The sequence below is a fragment of the Myiozetetes cayanensis genome, unplaced genomic scaffold (assembly GCF_022539395.1).
Source record: "Myiozetetes cayanensis isolate MyiCay16 unplaced genomic scaffold, myiCay2020 scf1, whole genome shotgun sequence".
In the NCBI taxonomy this organism is placed as follows: Eukaryota; Metazoa; Chordata; class Aves; order Passeriformes; family Tyrannidae; genus Myiozetetes; species Myiozetetes cayanensis.
The window spans coordinates 44,920,564-44,945,467 of NW_026086604.1; the positions used below are offsets into that span (position 1 = coordinate 44,920,564).

At 41.4% G+C, this 24,904-nt stretch overlaps 1 long non-coding RNA gene across 1 annotated transcript; it reads left to right on the forward strand.

Annotated features, from left to right (window-relative positions):
* Positions 1-1,782: 1,782 nt before the first annotated feature.
* On the forward strand, positions 1,783-19,694 carry LOC126644100 (uncharacterized). Its single transcript, XR_007629857.1, has 3 exons — positions 1,783-1,873; positions 16,386-16,519; positions 19,443-19,694. It is a non-coding gene; the product is annotated as an uncharacterized LOC126644100 (long non-coding RNA).
* The last annotated feature ends 5,210 nt before the right edge of the window (positions 19,695-24,904 follow it).

Genomic DNA, 24,904 nt, shown 5'->3' on the forward strand with positions numbered 1-24,904 from the left:
AACATTTACCCACATCTGTCACGAGACCTAGGAAAACTATTAGTTGCAAACAGCTGATTTGTTGAATTTAGCTCTCTTTCCTAATTGTGGTTGATCAACGATCACATTTTAATTTCTATTAATTTTATTCTCTGTATAAATTCTTCTGTGATTTGTTAATCTGAATATATTTCAGCCTATGTATTGCTTACAGACTGGATGGTGTATCAGAGTTCTTGTGAGTTGTAATTCACTATTCAGTTTGTACATGAAGGATCATTTGAATCCCAACCTATTGTTTCTGGTCTCTAGGTGAACAATCTTCAAAAATATAAAGTGATTTCCAGATGACTTCTGCAGTTTGGAAACTTTAGAAACAAAATTCACAGAAGTACTTGTTTCACTGTCTTTTTTAATATAAATTTATGAAAAAACATTTCTCCTATCTATATGTATGCAAAAAGACCTGATGAACTCTCCATTGAAAACAACAGAAATGCCCTGACTCAAATCAAAGAGGATCCTATAACGTTCACTGTGGATAAAATGGGAGAAAATATTGTCCAATTAAATGAGGGGATTTAATTAATATTTGTCTTCCTTGGGTTCTTAAAACTGATCCCCAGAAAGATTGTCCTCCTTTCCTTTCTTCCACCATTATTGCTCCACCTGTTGCATCTCAGAGACACCTTGATAATTTTTTATATTCTTCCCAACTGACAGCCAGGGGGAAGGATGAGGTTTTTTTGATAGAAACACAATATGGCAATAAGACTAGAGAAATGCAAAAAAAAACCACAAAAAGAAACTGCATGTCTTTTCCTGAAGTGTTCAAAAGTCCATTGAAAAGAGGGAGGGATCACACTAGGTAAAGCTCGCCAGACAGTCAACAGTGCTTTTGTGCAGAGGGGACACAACTGATGTCCATCAGCTTGAGAAGACTGCCTGAAAGAGCTGTGCCAGGCTTTCCTGCACTGGCATCAGTGGCTTTTGATGGTAAATTCTGTGCATTTCTTCTGGAGGGACTGGCTGTTCGTGTTGAGTGTGTTCATACTGAGCTGCGTTATGGTTCCCTTGCTGAATGCCAAGGTCTTCAGGGAAAGAAATCCTCTCCCCAAGGAACTTTGATGATGTCCAGCCATTTATGTTCTCTGGGAAATGTGGAAATGTGGTGTTAGAAATGTTATTTTGAAAATGGGTTATATATATGTGTGTATCAGGGAATCACAGAATGGATTGGGTCAGAAGGGACCACAGTGGGTCATCCGGTCCAACCTCCCTACCCAGTCAGGGTCATCCTAGAGCACATGGGACAGGACTGCATCCAAACAATTCTGGGATATCTTCAGTAAGGGAGAATTCTCTGGGAAATCTGTTTAGTAAAGTAAACTTGCATAGTAAAGAAGTTCTTCCTCATATTCAGGTGGAACTTCCTGTGCATCAGATTCTGTCCATTGCTTCATGTCCTAGTGGTTGGCATCACTGAGAAGAGCCTAGTTCCATCCTCTTGGCATCCTCTCTTTAAATATTTATACATATTGATGAGGTCCACTCTCAGTTGTCTCTTCTTGAGGATGAATAGGCCCAGCTCCCTCAGCCTGTCCCTGTAACAGAGGTGCTCCAGTCCCTAAATCATCTTTGTTGCCCTCTGCTAGACTCCCTCCAGGACTTCCATGCCTCTCTTCCTGCTCTGAGGAGCCCAGACCTGGACACCGCACTCCAGATGTGGCCTCACCAGGGCTGAGTAGAGGGGCATGATAAGCTCCAGCGACCTTCTGGCAATGTTCTTCCTAATGCATCCCAGGATTCTGTTGGCCTCCTTGACCACAAGGGCACACTGCCGGCTCACGGACAGCTCCTTGCCCATCAGGGTCCCCGACGTCGTTCTCCGCAGGTACATATGGACAGAGCTGCGGGAGGCAGAGCTGGGCGGGGGGGTTGTAACCTGGTGGATCAGCAAGAGCAGCACCTGCCGGTCCCGCGGGACACAAACACGCGGGGCCATTAAGAGCATCCGCACACACGGTGACTCCACTGCGCCCCGCATCGCGCCGCGATGGGGCCCGGGCTGGGCCGGCGGGGCTGGGGCTGTGCCGGGGCCGTGCAGGGGGAACAGCACCGATGGCGGTGCCGATGCCGGGGCCGGGGCCGCGGCCGCGGGGCGTCCCCACGCCGGGAGTCGCAGCCGTTGCCATGGCGACGCAGGCAGAGTCGAGCCACGGTGTGGGAGCTCGGCCCTGCGAGCGATCGTATCGATTAAACGAGCTTTTTATATTTTAAAACTCTTTTTTATTTAATTATTTTAATTTTTTTTTTTTTTTGTCGGTTAGGACAGCTAGCGGGGTGGGCACGGGTAAGGAGGCACTGAGCGGAGCTGGTGCCGAGGGCGGCCGTCACATCCCTTCGCTACCCCCGGGAGCGAGTGACCATCAGGCGTGTGCGGTGGTTGCCCAGGGCGAGTCCCCCCTCCGCACCACAGGCCGTAGATAAAGCACATCCTCGGGTGCCGAGCCCCCGACGCGTTGCCGTCCTGACGGCAGGCTGCGAGCAGCGCTGGGAGGCAAAGCTGGTTTGGGTTTGTGATGTTTAGGGACAGCACTCGCCAGCGGGGCAGCACTCGAACCCCGCTTGCCATCTCTCCTAAAGTCACTGTCAGTCTGTGGGCACCTCAGGTCGTCCCGCAGGGATTCCTTGGATGACTGTTAAGGACCTGCCTGCTGGAGGAACGTCTCCTGTAATATTCATTATTCTCAGCCTGACCTCAGCGTGAGGATGTAGTGACCCCCCGTAATAACAGGACACCCCTCACTCCCAAGCCTGATGACCTGCGTGGGCGCATGTTGCCTGTGCGGCCCTTTTGCCTCCCTGGTCTCAGGAAAGTGGCACAATACGGTGCGGCAGTCTGCCGGCGGATCTGTTACTAAAGGAATTCATGCATCTTGCATCTTGGAGATGCATTATTAATGCCTGGACAAATCACATCAGGTGGAGCTCAGCAAGTCCCTGGCACTGCAAAAAGGAACAAAGGCTGGTTCTACAAGAGAGAGAAGGATGAGACAAATTATAACAGCTGGGAGTTTCTTGTCAGTAAGATGGCATAAAAACAGAAATGCTAAAATTGTTTGCACATAAGGAGAGTTTATATTTTTATTGGGAAGGAAATTACACATTGCACTGTGAAGGAGACACTTTATTTGTATCCTAATAAACATCACATTACTGGGCATATTTGAAATCCATGGCAAACTGGGCCAGCTTGCTGGCATCCAAATTACTTCCAAGCACAGTTTTATTTAGTATCTGGAAAGGACTATAAAGACTGGATTTGCATGTAGAGGGCCCAGTCCGCTTCTCATCTCCTTGAAGTCAATGGCAAAACTCCCATTCACTTCAGCAGTAACAGGATCAGGCCAGAGTTTGTAGCAGTCTTCCAAAGGGAAGAAGGCAATGCTGCCTGCAACAGCACATGAGAAGTCACAGACCCCAGCCTCCTGGGCAGAAAGCAGTAGTTCTTCATCTCTCTAACTCTTGATAAGAAGATCTAATTTGTGCAGCACAGGCTTTGATGCCAGCTAGTATTTTTGTCCCCATGGTGCTAGTAGTTATCCAAAATCTGGGCCTTGCTGCCTTTATTGCATTAGGAATGGAAGAGGATAATAAGAACCCAGGATTTCTTTGGGAAGGGTCCTGTTTATTTTCAGGGGATGTTTTTACAGTAAAGTGCTATTACAGCAAGGCAGGAGCAAGCAAAGTAGTTTCTTATTTGGAAGTGCAAGTCTCTTTTCAGGGAACACTAAGCCAGGAAGAAATATATTTTTGTTTCACCCCCTGACAATGAACCATTGCACTACTGTGAGTGGCTTTCCCAATGTCTTCCCTTTTCCCTATTTTTCACTCCCTCTCACATCCACCTACAACATGCAAACCCCCAACTGTTTCACTCACAGTCTTCACCCAGGAGAACTGCTGTGTCTGCTCTCTGCTCCTGCCCTTTTTACTCTTGTCTTGTCAAGCTGAGCCATGCTCTCGGCAGTGACTTATATTGTTTTTGTTGCCAGTAAATTAAAGGACACTAAATTGTTCTTTCATTTAGTCTTAAAAAAAGTTCATTAAAACAAACTTCTGACTTTTACCTCCTTGTGTTTTGTGATTACCATTTCAGCACATCAGTACTTTATTTTTGACTTCAGACTGACCAACTGGAACATTGTATTTTCTTTCATAAGAGCCTCTAAAGGCACAATGGAACTCGTGTTTAGCTGACAAAAAGCCCCAAACCTCTTTTAGACATCTACCAACTTGCCATTTTTCTCTTCCCCCAGTATATGATTCGATAGGATTTCTATCAAAACTATTTATTTAAATTTAAAAAAAAGTTACCAAGGTGCTTAAAAAGCATTTGAAGTAATTATTTTACACTATAACAGTATGAAATGTATTTCCGCTGTCACTGAAAACAGATCTAGCCTTTGGTATGAAGTGGAGAGAGAAGGGTATTTGTTAGAGATCCATATGAGATGGTAGGAGATTATTGAGATATCTCTAGCCATCACTATAGTGATAATCACTCTCTCAGTGCAAGAAATAGGACCCAGTGAGGAGTGGTAAAAAAGGGACAAACTAGGCAATTTTCACTAAAGCAAAAAGTAAAAAACTTGTCTCTCTAATTCTTTAATGTACTGGCAAGCTAACAGTTGTAACCTTGTTTTGCCAAAACCAGTTGAGTGAGTGAAGACCTTGACAGAGAGGCAATGGTGTGAGGATTTTGTACAGGTAGGCATGTACTGAGGGTACTGTGGGGTTATGGATTACCTACACCCAGCTAGGAGATGGATCTGGGAATAGTGAGAACAGCTGCTCAGTGCTCACAGACAACCAGAAATGTAATGTTAGTACATGAAAGTAAAGGGCTCAAGAATAGCCCTTCAAATATTTAGGATACTTTCATATAAGAGGGTGAAGCATCATGGCATATGGTATACAGTGTTCAGGGTTAATCAAGCACTGTTGAGAAAAGCTACTTATCAAGAAACAGAGATAGGGATCAGCACATCAAAAAGCACTGAAAACATTGAGAGGCTTCATACAAAGAGAACCTGCAAAGATCATGTTGTTTAGATGTGACAACTCTTAAGAAAGAAGTCTTTACTCAACATTCCTCGGGACTGAGGAATGGCAAGCACTTACTGAGGTTAAAGAGAGAAATCTTCACCTGAAGACCTTGCACAAAGGCATGTGGTATCTGCTCTGGTACTTGAGGCCCAGGCATAGTTAAATTGCTCGCATCGATACCCCTTGTTTCCTCCAGTGAAACTCTGGTTTGATTAGACCCAAAGTGCATCTTCTGCTCATTGCCTAAATTCTGAAAAGAGGATTTTATTTTATTAAATTGCAGACTAATGATTTCAAGCACATTAAAAAGGGGCATTTTTCCAAAGCTCCTTCTGTGTAATCTGTCTGTTAAATACAGAGTCTTCCTGACATCCTAAAGGAAATGACATTCTATTTAAACATGTTACCTGCTGATCTACTAGAGAAGCAGGCCAAAAGTTTTTTCTGTTTGGTTTGTGTTTGCATGTGTGTGTGGTTGTTTCATGGCTCCTGGGTAATGTTATCCATATTTTTCTGTTTGGAGAATCACTCTTCCCTATGCACTCACCAACCAACATGAAACCACCTAATTATATTTTCATAATCATGATTAAAAACCATCTAAATTATCCTGCTTGATGTACTCAAAGAGTTTGTTGATTGCTTTTTGATGTGTATTAGAGCTTTTTGCAGAGCCACATCAAATGGTTTGCTCCACAATGAAATAAAAAAACTTGTAATATACATATGCACATCTTTAAAAAAAACATATATAATTTATATTCTGCTAATTAAGCTACATCAAAACCAAGTCTATCACCATGAAATAATTGTGTAAAAGCTACTCACCTATTAGAAGAACATTAATTTCCACTTTACTTTTTTTTTTCAAAATATCGATTTTATCTTATACAAGGCAATTCAGCATTTCAAAGCCTCAGAGTCTCAGAGAGTGTTTTTCCACCTCCATGGAGACCTTAAATCTTGAATACAAAATCAAGTTTTAGAATAGAAAACTGAAGTAAATAATATTTTCATGCAGAATAGGCGCCTTCTGCATAATGGATCACAAACATTTTAATTTTTTTCCTGTGTTGTTTTCACATCTTAAATACGCCACACCAAATCTTGACAAAAGTTCTGTCTGCTACAGCCAAAGGATTGATAAGAGGAGGGGAGAAGATAGAAGGGAATTTGCAGAAATTAATCCCTGATTCTGGGTTTGAGACTGAACCATGGTCTGTTTTACTAAGAGACCATCTCAGTGTTCAGCACAATGTTTGGTGTGTGTCTGGTTAATTTTGAAGACTGTTGAGAAAATTTAATGCATCAAAATTTAATGGATGCTGAAAGTCCTCAAAACCCTGAAGGCCAACCAAGGCCAAGCTGAACAGGACTTTGAGCAACCTAGTGGAAGGTGTCGCTGCCAAGGACAGTGTGGTTGGAACTAGATGATCTTCAAGGTCCCTTCCAACCCAAACCAGCCTAGGATTCTGTGTCTTCCATTAAGTCAGTCCATGAGCACATAGGAATTAAGGCTTTCTTCATAGTTGTCCAGCTCCAATCACAAAGCCATCATTCATTAAATAATAAAAATAAAATACTCTAGGAAAACAATTAAATAATTCAAACTCTGCCTACTTGATATCAAATCTGTTGTCATATTAAATATTCATGTGAAATGAATCTGTAGGTGTGTCTGTATGAATGGAACGCAAGTGCAAATATTGATGCTTTGCTACAACTTCACATCCAGTGCAAGAGCACAGAGAATGGTCACACATGCAAAAGCGTCCTCCTCCTCTGGCACCTTCCTTAGCTGTGTGGATGTGTGTGTGTGTAAGCTGTCTCTCCTCTTCTGGAAACCTGTGACACGCTGTCACCTAATCTGTGGTATCAGTGACAGCTATGGGGTATTCAAGTACAGCTCCATTCATCCATGTGTTTCCAGTTTGACTTTCAGTAAATGTTTAATGATTCTTTTCAATTACTGGACCAAACTGTATTTGACAAGAATGCACCTTGTCTAATACTAGCACTTAGACAGGAGTGCATTTTTTAGATAGCACTTAGCATCCACAGTGTTGTCATGATATTTGTGAATGTACTCTCAGGTTGATCTTAATGACCGCATTACAAAGGTCTTCTAATGCCTTGCTGCGTTATCATCTCTCTTTCCTTAACTTTCTGATAAAGAACTGTCAGAGTTCACCTGGGAACACTCTTACACTCAGTGTCCTGGGTTCAAGCCCTAAAAGAACACTGGCTTTGCTGGCACAGCTGTAACCACCACTGGAGAAGCAGGTTCCATGTATGAGACCCTTTGACTGATCCTTTGGCTTCTCTGGCTGCATCTGATCTCACCTATGGCCCGTGTGTGTATAGTGCATCCCTCTCCTGTGTGTCTCCTGCGTCCCCCAGCTTCCACAGAGCAGAATGGTGTGGTCTCACTCTGGCCACTGCTCCTGGCTTGGATGTCCAAGAGAGCCAGGGCATGCAGCAGGAGAGACTGTGTCCTGCAGGAAAGCTATGAGCCCAGATGTCAGGACACAGCCCATACAGTTGACAGACAGAAATGTAAAATAAGACAGATGAAGGAATATTGCTGTTAAAATGATGTGGCCTAATGCTTAGCAAGTGGGCTATGGCTATGGATGCCATTTTCCTGGCATCCAAAGGTACTTTCTGTAGTTCTGAATTAATTCCCTCTTTATTGTTATGCTCATATCCTCTTCCTCTGAACTACCATTCCTTCAGCCCATCAGGGTATGAAAACAAATCATCTGTCCAACCCCTTTATCTGCAGTAGTGAATAAACAATGGGATATGTCAGCCCCTTGACAGGTTCTGGAGATGCTCTCAGAGCATGCCCAGCATAGCTTGACCAGACCAAGTTCCTTGTAAAACTCTCTGAAGCTTTCACCGTCTTTTAAAAAAACTTCTGGAAAAGCAACAACTACCATTTCTATCTTGCATCGGCCTAGGGGCTAGAAAGTAGGAAACCCACATTCAGTTCCTATCCTCTTTGGAAAGAATTCAAACACACTTCTAGTCATTAGAATATAGGTTTTTCTGGGAACACTTTACCACTCCTTATGAAGCTGCACCACTGTGCAGAAAAATGGTTTGAATTCACCGAGAGAAGGAGAAAGGGTGAGTGAAAGCATAACTCCCCAGGCTAATGATTAGGCAGCTTTTTTGGAAGTAGGAGGAGGTAGGCTCCAGTCATTCCCCCTGTTTTGTACTTTTGCTCATGCCTGTTTCATATCATGTCCTCCTTCTTTCAGTTAAACTGGTGCATTTTGGTATTTTGAACAAGAAATTATAGTCTGGTACCTACCTACTGTTCATGTTCATGGTGTACTGCCTATGCAGTGATTTTATTCTGCATTTGTCAATGAAGGAAGCTGAGGTTTCTCATCTATTTCCATTTATATGGATGGGATCTGTAAGGCTGATCCAAGCACAGGGAAAACTTCTTTCTGTCAAGTTTTCCCCCTCCCCAGCCTTTTTCACAGTGTCATCTTTTATTAAGATCACCTCAGCACTTCTGGAACAGCCGTATTTTATCAGGATCTCTCAAAAGAAGATGAGTCAGACCATCTGATTTTATTTTGTTCATTTTTTATTTGCTGAGTTTAGTTCAGATATGAACACATCTTGTCCAATTTATCTTTAATATAATACAGATGCTGGCACAGGCACTGATCTTGATTACACTAGTGTAAATATGGGGACATGCCAATGGAGCACTGCCAAGGCCATATTAAAATTTCACTTTCAGCATGACTAGAACTGCTAGCTTCTCAAGAAGCAGGCTGCCGTGGTGGGACGAGCCAGTGTACCACTTCTCAATAGCTCTGCAATCCTTTCTTGGTTGGAGAATATCCCAGGTAACACAATACAACCAAAGTCAGATGGGGCCAACAGGCTGCTTTACATAGCCTGAGGCTGACTGGATCACTAGTTCACATAAGCCTTGACTGACGGGGATAAGCTGGTGGGATTTAATCAGTAAAGAGGGAAAAATGAAATAAACTTTGTACAGATGGCAAGAACCATGACTAGTCAATATATTTATCACCTGGCTATTTCCCAGGGTCATACACTAAAATAAAGAAGAAATGAACAGTATTCAACCTGTCCAAACCATATTTGCTCAGAATTAGTACACACTGCAAAACCTGTACGGGAAAAAGGCAACTGGATGCTGTCACAGCTTTCCCAGAAAACAGGAGTTCTGTGCATTTCTCCTTAGTTTCTTTTTACTGCAGAGTATGTGTGCTCCACATTCTGCAGTAAATGTTAAAAATGTAAATGACTTATTGATTTATCCAGCCAGCTAAGTACTTTGGTATATCAGTATTCTGATGAATTTTCAGATTTTGGCCCATGCACTGTAACTTCAGAAAATCCAGATCATAGTAGCTTAGTTTCCTTGAGACTCAGAATGGATAATTTGGACTCTATATCCAGTGAATTTTTTTTTTTTTTTTTAATAGGTGTCAAGGCTGCTTGACATCTCTGACTTAAGTGAAGCTAGAGCCCATGGTACCAAATTGTTTTAATATGTACTTCATGCTAAATTAGTGATAAGCATGGGTTAAAATTGGCCCCGCTTCTCTGGAATGAGTCATGACAAACCGGGGTTGGCAGAAATGGCAGCCCACTGTGAACATCGATACCTCTGTAATTATTGTTTTCTAGAACTCTGTTGTCTTTGATCAGTTGCCTTTCTACTCTTTGCATGTTTATTTGGTTGTTTATTATTGTCTATACTCTAACTTGTGAGCTCTGTGGGTGCTACTTTGTAATGGTATGTAGGAGTCCTTGGAAATCTCTGAAAAGAAAGCCAGTAAGGTGTGGGTTTCCAGTTTTTTGGTACTTAAATGCCTGTTGACATCCATGCATTGAATATATGCAGTGCTTTTGCCATATTACTCTGATTATTTGAATCAAAGCTTGATTTGTCAAATATTTTACAAATATTTAATTCTTTCAACAAATAAAACCCACCTTTAAAATACACAATGCACTTCACTGCCAAGAGTAGCAGTCTGGTATGAAGCCAACGCTATGGATGAATGGGTTCTGCCAGGCCTCCAGGCTTTACGTGGATCTTTTGGGACTGCCTTCCTGCAGGTCCCAGGTGTGGTTCTTGCAAGGCAAGCTCCACAGCTCTGGAGCATGGAGACTGAACCTCTGGCTTCTCTCTCTTCTCAAATGGAAGACCCAAAGTCAGGTCTGTGCTTCACAACTGCCATAGTAAAACTTGTAAGATGAAGATTTTTGAAAGCCCTGGATATAAGCAGACATCCAATGGCATCCTGACCTGCATCAAGAACAATGTGGCCAGCAGGACCAGCAAAGTGATGCTTCCTCTGTACTCAGCACTGGTGAGGTCACACCTCATTGTGTTCAGTTCTGGGCCCCTCAGTTCAGGAAAGACATTGAGGTGCTGCAGCAGGTCCAGAGAAGAGCAACCAGGCTGGTGAAGGGACCTGAGCACAAGTCCTATGAGGAGAGGCTGAGGGAGCTGGAGTTGTTTAGTCTGGAGAAGAGGAGGCTCAGGGGTGACCTCATCACTCTCTACAACTACCTGAGAGGAGCTTGTAGCCAGGTGGGGGTCGGTCTCTTCTCCCAGGCAATCAGCAGTAGGACAAGAGGGCACGGGCTTAAGCTCTGTCAGGGGAGGTTTAGGTTGGATATTAGAAAGAAGTTCTTTACAGAAAGAGTGATCAGGCATTGGAATGGCCTGCCCAGAGAGGTGGTGTATTCACCGTCCCTGGAGGTTTTTAAGACGAGGCTGGATGTGGCACTGAGTGCCATGATCTGGTAATCACAGTGGGGTTGGATAAAGGGTTGGATTGATGATCTTGGAGGTCTCTTCCAACCCAGTTAATTCTATCATTCTATGATTCTATGATCTGCCTCAAGTTCTCAGTGGACTTCTCAGTGGACTTGGGATGTTGAAGGGTGGGTGAACACTGATTGGTGGTGGGGAAGAGGTTATGCTTCACTTTTCCTGGTAGGGACCATGGTGGATACACTAAGCCCTCAGATTGTGACACTTAGGGTAAGTTTGTCAGCAGAAGGCTCTGTGCTGGCACAGCTAAATTGCTACCAGCACCCAGCTTCATGGGTTTGAGTATCTTTGAACTGTCCTATGATGCTTTAGGATTCTATTGTCCTAGGAGAAATCATGCCTCCAGGGTTCTCATCAGGTGTGAGTTATCAAGAAGTTCATTGACGATTTGGTCTTCTTTCTCTTGCTGTGTGACCCCTGCCTGGCATGCTGTCTGGCCCCATATCACTTGGCTGAGCTGCATCTGTGAGGAGATGGACATGTCTCCATACGTGATGTCTGCACAGAAAGAGGGGTTTGTGCCTTTCCTGTAGCTCCCTTCTGCCCTTAAGAGACCCTGCAAAACCTCAGCTTCTGTATCTTACCAAAGTAGATGATAATGTTGTCTTCTCCAGTTGTTACTGCTTGCACTGGATACTGCAGGAGTCAGACGAGATTTGGGGCTGGATGCCAAAGGCCTGGGGGCTGCAATGGTTTTCCACTCACTTCCACTCACTGATTTTGCACCGACTGCTGGGACCCCCAGGCAGATTGAGAGTCATGGGCAGAGCCCACAGATGGGTCCCCCAAAATTCTACTGTCACACATTTGGCAAACTCTGGCTGCAAATTTCTTTCTACAAGAATGAAAAAGATTTTATCTTGTATGCACCAGAGGTACTCTCTTTTAACAATGGCAGACCAGTGCGGCCAGGGGCTGATGACCCTGTGATGGTGCTGGATAATTGACTTGTGCAGCTCTGATTCCTGGTGGTGAGAGGACAGGGTAATTTTGACCCTGGGGATGTGGTCCCTTGCATCTCTCAAACTGCTGTTGGTGAACTGCATGACTGGAACACCATTTCCAAGTTATATGGATCTTACACCTGGACAGGAGCAGCACAGCCTTTCTGATGAGGGCATTTCCTAGGCAGGTAGTCAAGAATATTTCTAAAGCTAGCTGAATGTTCTGAAACAGAAGAAAGATAACATTTCCTTTCTCATCCTCTGTGGTCTGTGGGGAGGGAATAGAGACAGCCACCACTCATTTAGCAAGAGCAATTCAATTTTTAAGAAATGGGAAGAGACACTAAAAAGCACTCTGTGACTTAGGGTCATTTAAGCAGATAGTGCTGAAGCAAAACCTATGATTAGGAGCAGCAGTTATTTTTATATACATTATTACATATTATTCAAATTCATTGCAACTGGAAAATAATGCATCTATCGCATTAATTTTCTATTAATTTTCTTTCAAATAAGGCCTACAGATGTTATAAAGAGTTTGAAACATAATTGCTGGCATGACTACCCTATCTGCAGCCAAGTAAGCTTTTTTTTTTATTAGACCTCATTTTGTAAGTGGAATGTGTCTTGAAAGTTTGAATTCAATCCTTCTCTGCTTAGCACTAAGCCATATATTGGAGAGGTACAGCATTTAAATGTTGCCAAGATACCTTTGCGATCAGAAGGGCAAGAGAAAGTTCAGTTCTGTAAAGTGAAGGCTTAGGTTCTGGAGAGCAGAGCCAAATCTGTGGAGAAAATCCTAAAACTGCAAATACTGTGGATTTAGATTGATCCTAAAAACACGTTTTATTATTTAGACGTAATACAAATTCAAATGATGTGAAAAATAGTAAAACCTCTAGTTTAGTGAGAGGGATTGAAGTGTTTTTAGACTATGCTATATGAATGCCAATATGGACAATAGAGTTTAGGTGGCTACTCATCTAACATTTGCAGGAAGATGTTAACAATATATGACCCTTTACTGTCAGCTGCAAGCACATAATATCATTCACAAATTATATATTTAGGTTTTGGGAACATGAAATGTTTTTTGTAATGCTAATACCAAGTCCACATGTCCAGAGATATCTAACAGAGAGTCTGTGGTCCAGTCCTCATCTCTTTGATAATTCTATTGACATCAAAAGTGAGAGCCATATGCAAAGGGTTTAACACTGCCATCTGCAGATTGCTATCAGATTTGCTGGGTTTTCCCACTGTTAAAGGACTGACTTTTCACTTAGTAAATCACAACAGTCAATTTGCTGCCCTTTCCATTCACTGCTGGTTGCCCAAAAGCCTACTGGACATCCTCTGATGGAGTTTTTCTGGGAATGCTACCCCAGGCATTAAACACTAGGTCAGTTTTGTCAAAATATCCTTTTTTGTCATCATGCCTCATTATTGACCTCTTCACCCACAAGGGGACTCTGAGCAACCAATCTGAGTCAAATAAGCACGAGGCTATTGAAGATGATGTGCACGTCCTGTTCCCGGACAACTTACAAGCAGTGAAACTCAGGGGTGATATCTTCTTCTCACTTAATAAAACTGGCAGAAGGGAAATACTTTTACTGTCAGAATGACCGTGTGAAAGGATGAATTAGGATTAATAGATGTTTATAATAGAAAAGGCATTTATAGCATGCCTGTGTCCCCAAAATGCCACCCCAGCATCAGAAAAAATTAAAAAGAACAAAGATTGGACACAAAATGACTTTATGTAAATAGGTAGTTTGAACAAGAGAGGGAACAAACTAGAAGAATCTGAAAATGACTGCATGGAGGAGCTAATTCCAAACATGACATCCATGGGATACTTTAACAAGAATGAGGTTTGTCTACACCAAAACCTAGAACCTGCTGCAGGTATTCATGAGCTATCAAAAATATGAATAAGCAAATCCATGTGGCAGAGTATAAAGTTGTGGGGAGTTAACCAGTTTGAGCCTCATTCTAAGGTATCTTGCATTGATACTGCTCTGAACCTGAGGCGTATAAAGATCTGCCTTGCACGCAATCAGCTTTGGAGTCTGATCACCCCTCTCCACCTGTGACAGTCTTTCTATTGCTATTGTGGACAATATCTGCTGGAGAGATACAGGCCCAGGCAATTTCCATTCTATTGCCAGCTCCACTGACTGCTTACATTGTGACATTTAACACAAATTGTTTCAGTTATTTGTCTTCATATCTAAACTAAGGATAAAAGAATAATCATATCCTTTTGTAAAATGTATCTGAAGTTTTTTAAAAAACCCTACATGAACAGTTATTTTAATCTCTCCTTGTTTAGTAATTTATTCTTGATAAAGATTCTGAGTAAGAATTATAATTAACAGAGAGAGTAAGTAAATAATGAGGGTTGAAATAAATCAGTTTTTGCAAGTTTCATAGCCTATCAGTTCTGATATTAAACTGGGTACTTGCCAACTTCAGAGAGAGTGGTATAACTTCACAGAAGAATTTATTTTGTGAGGGAAAAGAAGACCTCATAAGTGAGATATTAGTATTTTCTTCATTACAGCAAGGTCACATGTAACTGCATTTTCAAAACCTTCAGGTATTCTGCACCTTAGGCAGTAGGTGCTCAAACAGATCTCTGTGTTCTGCTCTGGCCAGGAGTTTTCAACAGTTATCTTTAATGCTGATCTCTTCTAAAAATATGACCATATAATTACATACTCAGATACTAAGAATTGTGATGATGGTGACTGGAGGCATGTGTACTAGTTCCCTGCTGGACACTTGGAAATTAGCAGTCCTTGCCTTTACTTCTCAATGGGATTGCTACAAACATTGGCCTGTCATTACAGATGGCTTCCTTATTCTTTGCCTAGCAGCAATAGAAAAATGATGCACCCAATAACTAGTGCCACTTATAAAAAAAAGTGCACAGTTCATTAGTTTGAATGGGTGTGCAGTTCTGACCTAGTGTGTCATTTACGTATTATAATGAGTCATTAGCATATGCTAATCACAACTCTGAGCCTTGTCCTGGCACTTCTAAAAGATGCTGGATGATGCTCTGTAGATGCTGACTATCGTGGGCTGTGCTCTGAATGCCGGCTCTGGCTTCCAGCAGTAGCCTGGGCTGGTTGGCTCCAAACACGGTACCAGGAGAATTCCATGTCTCTCTGAGGGAATGACTGCTGAATCAGGTTCGATTGCAAGTAGAGGCTTTTTGCAGAAAAGCATGTCGCATGAGGGCAAAGCGGTTATGTGAGGACAAGTCGTAACTGGCAACCCTCTGTGATCTGCAGGAGAAACCAGTCAAAAAGGGAGGGACACCCACAGACATGACACCATGTCTAGGCCGTTCAGCAAGAAGATGCTATCAGAAAAAAGGCAAAGTGCTAAACTCCTGGAGTGGTAGTTGAAGTTGTGTAGACTGAGTCTCTCACAGTCCCTTGATTTTCTTGTTTTCCTTTGGGATTTCAGACTGTCCCAGTTGGTTTTAATTAGTGATGTTTCTGAGATAATTTACCTTTTGCATTTGGCCAGAGCCCCTCACCTTTCCTCCCTGAGGTACATCTGCCTTACCATATAGCATCTTTCCTATTAGGAAATATGGTTTAGCAAGCATGAGACCTAAGCACGGGGACTGGAGTTCAGGGCAGATGACCCCACTTCTGCAGAAACGTTGCTGATATTTCTTTTTCCTTACACTGACCAGGGGAGAGAAGTGTCGCCTGCTATTCTCATGCCTTTGAGGAAACTGTTCCTTTCCTCTGCCGGCTGAAAGCTGTGGGTGCAACAGTACATTTCTTCTGCTTCTTGCTTATAGTCGTGACCTGTTGGTGACCTCTCCTATCATTACAGCTATCTGGGCAAGAAGAGTGGAAGGGGAGGCGTGGTAGGTGCCTGGTTGCATACACAAACCCAGAGCAAACAGTCCTTTGAGCCACACTTCCCTCTCCTGTGTAACAGGGTGGGGAGCTGACTGGAAGGTGTGCTCGCTGTGGGCCCAGTGCTGTAGCTGCCAGATATCACCTTCCCAGCTCCTGGTGCTCCTGCCCACCATCCCTTTCTCCAGGAGAGGGGAGTCACACTCAGTACTCAGAAATTACATGTTGAACACTTATTAATCATGGGATTAGCATTAAAATCACAGGATATTAAAACTAGTATATTCTTTGTGCCTTATGGTTCTGGAGCCACCAGGGGCCAGGGTATCTAGGGCTTTTTCTGACAGCATTACAGGTTGCTGGAGGGGAGGAAGGCAGAGAGGAAGGGAGTGCTCTCACACGAGTCTTTTGACTTTAGGGACTGAGGTGCAAGAAAACAGACAGCAAATGTTGTGGAAATGATTATAAAATTTGGCAGTGTTGCACATGTTTTTGTCTGTGGGCAGAATAAAACATGCAAACAAGGGCTAAGCTTAGCTGAAGCTTTGATTTCTTTCGGTTGGATAGTGTTCTTTTAATTCCTTCTGATCCAGATCTCCATTCTTTTACACACAGCCACCCAGAAATACGCAATTCCCGGCGTTTTCATCTTCAACTCTGGATTTGCTCTTCCTGAGATTTCACTGCCCACTACCAGAGATGAAGGCTGTTACTACGCGACTCTTCGTACAGGTTTCACTGCAGCCAAAGTATCCTGTTTTTCAAACAAACTTCTATCAAGGAGAAGTGATTAGCCAAATTAATGTGAAGTTAATGTCCCAAAGCAGCACAATTTGTTCTCAGAACTTCACGCGACATTTAACTAACAGCCCAAAGAACGGGTTCCAATTGATAAAGCGATCAGAAGAGTCACAGCAATGGGCTCGGATATGCAGGGCTTGGCATAGCTTTTTCACTACCATAAATTAAAGAATAAGTATCAAGTAATGCATTTAACCAGGGAAGCATATGTAAAAAGAAAGAAAAAAAAAAACAACAAAAGCAAATTGAAAGTTTCTTGCTGTTTCCATGGTGCATCTTGGGAACAGTAGCTCTGAGGGCCACCAACAGAGAACAGAGCTGGGTAAGGAGGAAGAGGTTAGGTTTGGGAAGGCCAAAATGCCAAATTTGAGGTGAGAGTCTAGATCCTTCAGATCCTGACATGTTAACACCAACAGGCCTTTAATGATACAGCTCACTGCTCGTTCTTATGCAATAGTAGCCTTTCACTTACGGAAACCTGTGTCCAAATGATATTTGGAGCAATAAAAGTCTGTTGTAGGACCATGGATGTCATCTGTTTCCAAAAAGTCTCTCAGAAGAGCCTACCCTAAAGTTTGCCTAACACTTGATATCGATCTCTCTCATAGAATAAATCCAGAGAGAGGCAAGACCAGGATGGCAGTCCTTTAGCAGGTGCATTGCCTGAGCTGCTTGGGGAAGCACACACAACACCTGCTCAGGCACTACCTGACTGGAGTTGAACTGCTGCAATTAGTCCCTCATTTTAATGAGCACCAGACTCAGTCACATCTTTTTTAAATCACTCCCTTGTGATTTTATCCTTTGAAGTGCTGTTAATCCTCCACTACCAGCAAGATCAGTGAGGAAATGGTTCACAGCACCACTCGGGTGTGCTGGGCACCTTGCAAGACCAAGACAGGTCCATATGGTTTCTTGTTTGTAGTTTTCAGGGTCTACTTTAGCCCTTCTCAGAGGTGCCATTCTTGGCTGACTGATGACTGTTTGACCTAGGATGACCCGAAATGGTCACGTGGTCATTCCAGATGGATGGCTTTAGATTAACTCATAGAAATCTCCTCCTAATTTAAGCATGTGTCTTTTTCACAAGGACAACTCCACGTTCTTTAAATCAAGGCTTCACATCTGTCCCACATTCCTAGGACTCATCACATAACTGTGAGCTGTGCTACACAGTCACCTCAGCTAATGCAGACAAAGTATAATAAGGCTCTCAGTGTAGTAAGCATTCGGAGGATGATTGTCTGTCTGTCAAGCAGATCTGTTCTTCTATACTTCAGTATTAAAGAAATCCTGAAAATTAACATTCCATCAGCTACAAATCCAACTTTGTGGGGAGCTTTTAAGAACATATTCCACGGTCAGTTGATACATATTGGGCTAGAACCAAAAGTGATTAAACATTGAAATTAGAAGCCTATGAAATAAGCTGGGAATCCCTAGAAAATCAGTGCACAGCTTATTGTAAATTTGATTATGAATTTTTTAGGCACTAAGTAGACAAAATTACTGTTAATCACATGTAAATTGAGATACTGGAACTAATCCACTGAAATTAGTGGGATTTTTGCCACTGATTTCCACAAGAGCAGGATTGGGCCTGCTCTGAGCAAAGAAAAGGAGATGGAAAATTAATGTCTTGAAGAAGTAAAACTTAGGCCAGGTCTCCCTATCAAAATGATGGATAGCTCAGTAAATAATCAAACTTATATTCTCTCTTTTCACCCAAAAAGGCATCATTAGCTGAAAATCCGTGCCAAGCTCAACTGCCACTTCTGTTAAAAAAAAATAAATAAAAGGAAAAATAAAGATTTTGTTAGTATGATGTATTAGTATTGAAAGTCAAACCGGAAGCTTACTTACTGAATGTGTGATGATTAAATATTTGGTAACTGGCTCAAGGAGTAGAAATCCAGTCTACAATGGGGTGTCAGTAGAAGGGTTGTGTTTGCTGGAAGTGCTGCTGTGGGATGCTCTGGTCTTTTCTGCCTGCCATGGTTCAGATGGCATGGATAATCTGCAGAGACAGGGTAGCCTGAAGTCAGGTAAGCATCCTTGCTGGGGCCATACATTTCTTAAGAACAGCTAATATGTTCAGGTAATATAAGGACAGAACCTCAGAATTTAAAAATAAAAATCAACTGCATTTTAGAGTGAATGACTGCAAGCTAAAGTAGGAATTTTTTACTATCCAGAGTTTAGCTTCAGTATGTATTTACTTGCTGTAGCATTTGGGAATAAGTAGACATAGTTTATGCATCAATTATTGATGGTGTGGTAGCCCCCTCCATGGCAGGCCAGAATGCACAAATGGCCTTTGCACTTTTAAGGTACAACCATCCAATATTGATCACCATTCCTGTCTTTTTTAACCTTGTAGACAAATCATTATCAGCTCACATGCATGGAAGCAGAGATTTCCTAATTCTCCTTTTCCCCTTTTCTCCACTCAGTACAACAGCCAAGGGCAGAATAAGAAAAGTAGTTAATAATCACTTTAGGCTGCCTCTGCACCATATTCTTTGGCTACTGGAGATCCTTGGCAAAAATTCATCTTGAGACTGGCTCCACACTACTCTAGTTGAGCCCTCATTCCTGAGGACTCATTTGAACAACAACAGCCGTCGGCCAAGGCTTACCAGTCACGCTGTTCCGTCTGTTTTCTCCTGTTGCCTATGCCAAAGCCTAGTGGAAGTATCTTTACCCAGCCTGAGAAATCCCTTACATAAGGTAGATTCTCCAGAGGACCTTTATGCATGATTTACAGCATCATTATGCTATCATGCAGCCATAAAAACCATAAAGTCCCAAGCACTGAAGGCAAGACCGACACAAACATATACTTTACTTTACCTGCTTCTGTGCCTCCAGAATACCTGCAGCACACACTGCCTCTCCCTGCCTCCACGACCCAGCACCATGCCTTGGTAGGTCACAGTGGGTTGCCAACCAGTTGCATGTTGTATGTGATACCCCTGAGGGAAAAGAAGGCTGAGAAGCTCCTGGAAGATATGGATGTACCTGAGACATGGCAAGGTGACAGAGGTTGCGTCCAAGTGCCACGGCTCTTCCCACATCATCTGATGCTAGAAAGTTTTCTCCTGTCAGCAGATAAACCATTGCACAGTCTCAGCTGTCAAAAAAAGAAGCAGACTGAGAATGAATTTAACAAATTTAGCAAATGTGAGTTTAACTCGACTGCTCAGGTAGCGTGGTATGACATGCACATTTCCATCCATTATTTTCAGCTACTCAACAAGAAATCATTTCAGTACCACTGGCTAAGTCTATATACTCACTCATTTGAATATAATGTCTTCGTTTTCATATGAAGACTTAAAATTCCTCTGGGCAAATTGGATATTTTTTTTTAAATCTTTGTGAATTGAAAAATTTAGTAGCCATGGTTGATTTCCCATTTTGATGGGTACATTGCTTTCTTAGCTATCTCTCAGGCAGAGTATATCACTTGAAGTGTGAAGTTCTATAAGCACAAATTATGCCTGATACTGAAATGTTTTCTTTTTCTTCTCCTAATTAGTAAAGTTAATTTGATTTAAATGGCAGTTCTGCTGAGGTACTGGTATTTATTCCACTTTCAATACACAAACGTTCTGAAAATGTTTCCAAAATATTAAATGAAGCCATAAGTTTGCTGTGGTCAAGCAAAAAATAAACCCCTACAAATTATTACTTGAACATGTTATTCCCAAACACTTTTGAGAGGGCTTGCTTTGCTTTATTTACACACTTTGATTTTTCTAGAACTAATGACTTCTCTCACGTGGCAGAAAATTGCAAGTCTCAGCTATGAAGACCCAAGAAAAACATAAGCCTCTTTATGAGAAACATGTTATCCTAAGACAGTCTTTACCAGTCTGGTGTGTTTGCAGACTCCTGTGGGTTCCAGCACTCCTTCTATGGGGACCACGAAGGGTAAGCAAAGCCAGCATGCCCACTGCCAGTAGGTTTTCATTTGCTGCACAGAGATCCACATCTCCAGCGATAAATCCTTGCGGGTCCACAAATTGAAAAATGTTGAAAATCACTGCCCTAGGAATTGTGCTTGTACCTTGGAGCTATCTTTGCTAATTGGGCAGAGCTGACAAGCAGGTCCAATATGGTGAAGAGAGATCCCCAGATTATTAACAACATGATGGCATCTGGAAGTTCTGTAGAGCAATAGAGGCACAGCTCTAATCAAGGACTTTTTCAGCCTCTTGTATAGCCCATCTGTTACAGATTTAGCATATTATATATAATGCCCTCAGCAACTGACTTTGATGTATGTTCAACTGTGGAACTTCTTTTGTAAGGAACAAAAAGAAATTATTGTTTATTATCTGCTAGGTCTTTAGAATGGAATCTCTGCAAAAGTCAACAAAATAAATTATCCATGTTTTCAATATCTATGAAATATTGATATCAGATGGAATTATTCTGCTATCCAAAGATCACTAAGCCATGGAGATTTTTTTTCTGGATTTCACTAGAATTCTAATCGTGGACAAACTCTGCATAAGACAAAGGAGACGTGTTAAATTTAGGGTACTCAGATTTTAGATGAAAAATAGGAAGCAATGCAGTGCAAACATAATTATGTTTCTATATGATATGAAATGATTTATTATAAGTATTAGAATACAGTTTATTGCAAAGTACTGAGGCAGTTTGGTCTTTTTTTTTCTTCTCTTTTACTTGGTGCAGCACAAGCAAAGGGTAAGGGATGTGTCCTGAATGAACTCCAGTTTGGGATATTACATTTTGCCTGATCCTAAATTCAACTGACAGTGTCAAAAAAGAAGAAAAAAAGGTGTCCATTCCTAAATCATTCTCTGTTACTGTAATCAGTAGGTACATCTGATGACTTCCTTTATTTCTGAGAAAAACAGATCTGTGTTTGGAGGGCTCTTTGTTAAGTTATAATGCTTTCATTCATTAACATGAAAAATACACTATAAACAGGAAATAAGACTTTATTTGTTCCAAGCTAGTCTACACCTTCAGTAGTTGATATTAGTCTAATATAACCTTCTCTCCAAATTTGTTTTCAATGTGTAATTTAGCAAAGAGTTCCTTCCCTTTTTCTTCCTTGACCAGAATTTTCATTTAATTCACTGAGGGCTTGTCTGGGTTAAGAGTGTGGCAAATTGGTCAGGATTTCAGCATTTGGCCCTTATGGCTGCCATGGCTTGCCAGCATCAGCTCCTCAAGGACACTGGCCAGAGCAGCTGCCAGGATGCCACCATGCAAAGGTTAGGAGATTACCTCCAGGTTCCTGGCAGTGGCCTGCAGAGCATTTTACTGGTCCAGGGGCTGCTTAAGCCTGTTATGGGCTGAGCTCCATGGGTTGGGAATGCCTTTTTAGGGTGATGTTTCAGCAAGTGGCTTTCTTTCTGTGGCTGGGTCAGGAAATTTTTCCCTTAAGCTTTTGACAGGAAGGCTGAATTGCTGTGATCTCTCTTGTTGTTCCCTACGATATTCATTAGTGCTCCTGTTACGATGCTGTGAGCAAGTGATGAAGGAACACGAGGAGTACATGCTATATGGTATCAAGCCCCATCCAAGCCACCAGATCATGGACATGTGCTGTGGGGAAGTGGAGGTGTCCAAGAGGAGCACACAGCCCCAGTGCCGCACTGGGCACTTGCCAGGAGGCGTTCATGAGTTCTCAGAAATTCTTTCTTCTTAATGCCAATGGTTGTCAGATGGAAATGAAAATAAACTGTTGTTCATATTCCTACAGAATGAGGGCTAGTGAGTCTCAGGACTAGAGTGCCTTTCCCATTCTGCTTTAGATTCAGCTTTAATTTCCCTGAAGTTAAGACACATTAAGATATCTCTGTGTTTCTTCCTTTTTTGTGCAATCCAACAACTTTCTTGACATTTAAAAGTAAGTGATGCACTCACCACTTAGTTTTTGTGTGTTTGTTTTTATAGTTTACAGTCAGAGCAGGGCAGCTCCGCATTGGAAGAAGTCACCAAGGTTCTGTCAGTTTTAAGGTGGACTATGCTAAGTACCTTCATTTGGAGATAATAGACTTTAAAATCACCCAGTTTTGATTTACAGACCTAAATTAGTCATAAAAATCTCTAATGACTTTAAACATTCTGTGTTGATAATTAAATTGTAAAGGAGGCTATAAATGGTTGGGAAGAAGAGAATATGTTCCTCTTAATATTTATTATACACATTACAGGCTTCACTTAAATGTTTGATGTAGAGTGGAGACCCCTTTTCACTGGGCAAGGAACAACATCACACTGAAGGACAGATCCTGCCCTGAAGAGTCGACATTTTTGAGAAAGAAACAAAGCTTGCAAAGAGATACAATGATTTACCTGGCACAACACTGTTAGTTCTCATCAAGGATGCTGCTTCCAGGTCCCTGACCCTGTCCACTGCACAGCAGTTGCTGCACAGACATAAAGGGCAAGAATCATAAGTTAACAAGTTCCTACAATATTAAACACAGAAATATTTGTGTTCATAACAGGTTTATTGTTAAAGACATAAAATTGACCTTAAAATCATGAAATATATAAATCATACAATAATTGTAACAAAGGTCTGATGCTGGTAAGTATTTAATGTAAAACTTATAAAAAGTGTGGCATGTACATCAAGGCTTACTCTGTATTTGTAAGTTAAACTTTCTTTTCAATGAAAACTGAGACATTACTGTAATCACTTGGGCCTGACATGGATACCTTTCAGAAAATACCACGTATTGCAAGGCTCACTGTGAAAAGTGAGAATAAATAATTGATATACAGTCAGTTAAAGAACACTTCAGCCTTTACTGGATGTCTTCAATCCCTGTAGTTCAAGTTTGCTCACCTCAAAATGGTATTTTTTGTTATGTAATTACTCATAATTTAAAATATACTTCTCATTGCTAGATTGATTTTTTTTTAATAGTGTTACCCTCCAGCACTCATATCTTCTTACACATTTTTCTTCTGTCATTAGTTATCTCCCTGTAAAAGTTTTTGAATACAGACCCTAAAAAGGTTTTTTTCTTCCATAAAGAAACTCTCTGCATCTCCCATTTAAGCTACAACAATATTTAAAACATCTAATAATACATACTCCATTTCTTCCTTATCATACTTTTTGGGTTTCTGAAGAGAGTAAACAGAGGCTTTTGCTAAATAAATTAAAAAACCCAAACAAACAAGCAACAAAAAACCAACATAGATTTGTTTTAAAATGTCCTGGACTGGGTGACAAAATAGGATTGTTTACCAGCCAATAAATATTTCGGATATTAATTCACAGATTTATAAAGAAGTGAACAAAAAAAATATGTATAGCCTTGTCTGGCATTTCCTGATGCTGAAAGTACATAAATTAATATTAACCCCAAAGTTCAAGAAAAATGCAATAGAGATGTACTCAGGTTGCTGACAGTTTCTGAGAGAAACTTGCAAAGATCAGTATCATAGATTTTGATGTGGGGAAGGGTTTTGCAAAGAGATGGTATTGACTTTTATACATCCTCTCCATGAGCAGGGGCAAAACAAGAAGGGAAATCACTTATGACATGCCTTAAAGCTCAGGCAGTTTTTGAAGAGATCCGTTCATCTGAAACAAAGAAAAAAAAATCACTGAGTGATTGATTTTTACCCCAGCACAAAAACTTTTTTTTTTTTTTTTTTTTGCACTAGGTACTATTCAGTAGTTGAGTACTAAACAAACAAAGATAAATTAAGTCATTCACTCTCAGAAAATTCAGAAGTGAAGTGGTACAGTGCTGGTGATAACCAGCTAGTCTTACCAGCTAGTACTTTTGCTTGCTTTTATAGGAAGATCGCAAAAGAGCCAATTTCATCTGTTTCACTAATTAAATTAACAATCAAGCATACATTAATAAAACATAATTCAGATTCTTTTCACCTCCATCATAAATAAGTTTTATGAGATTTTAAGTATTTATTATGGTGTAGTCTCAATATGAAACGTAGTTCCTAGGACCCAATGTCATATTTAGGGCCCTGATTTTCCACCTAGGTTTTTTCCACTTCTAATTGATTCCCATGGATGCTATTAGTTAAATAACAGGGCGTATGATATCCCATAGTAAAGTGGTAGAGTGCTGGAATTATCTCCAGTGTGTAACTGTGCACCAATATTTGAATTCTCTTTATATTGCTGCATCTACCAGAATACTACATGAGTACATCCTGACCAGCTCAAACTGAATGTCTGTCTAGTCCAGTGGCCTATGGTTGACAAAACCAAATAAGGGATGCTTAGGGAAACAGTACAGGCAAGTGGGAAGGAATCAAATGGTGTTTGTACTGAGACATGATCTCAGACTCTGCTGTGG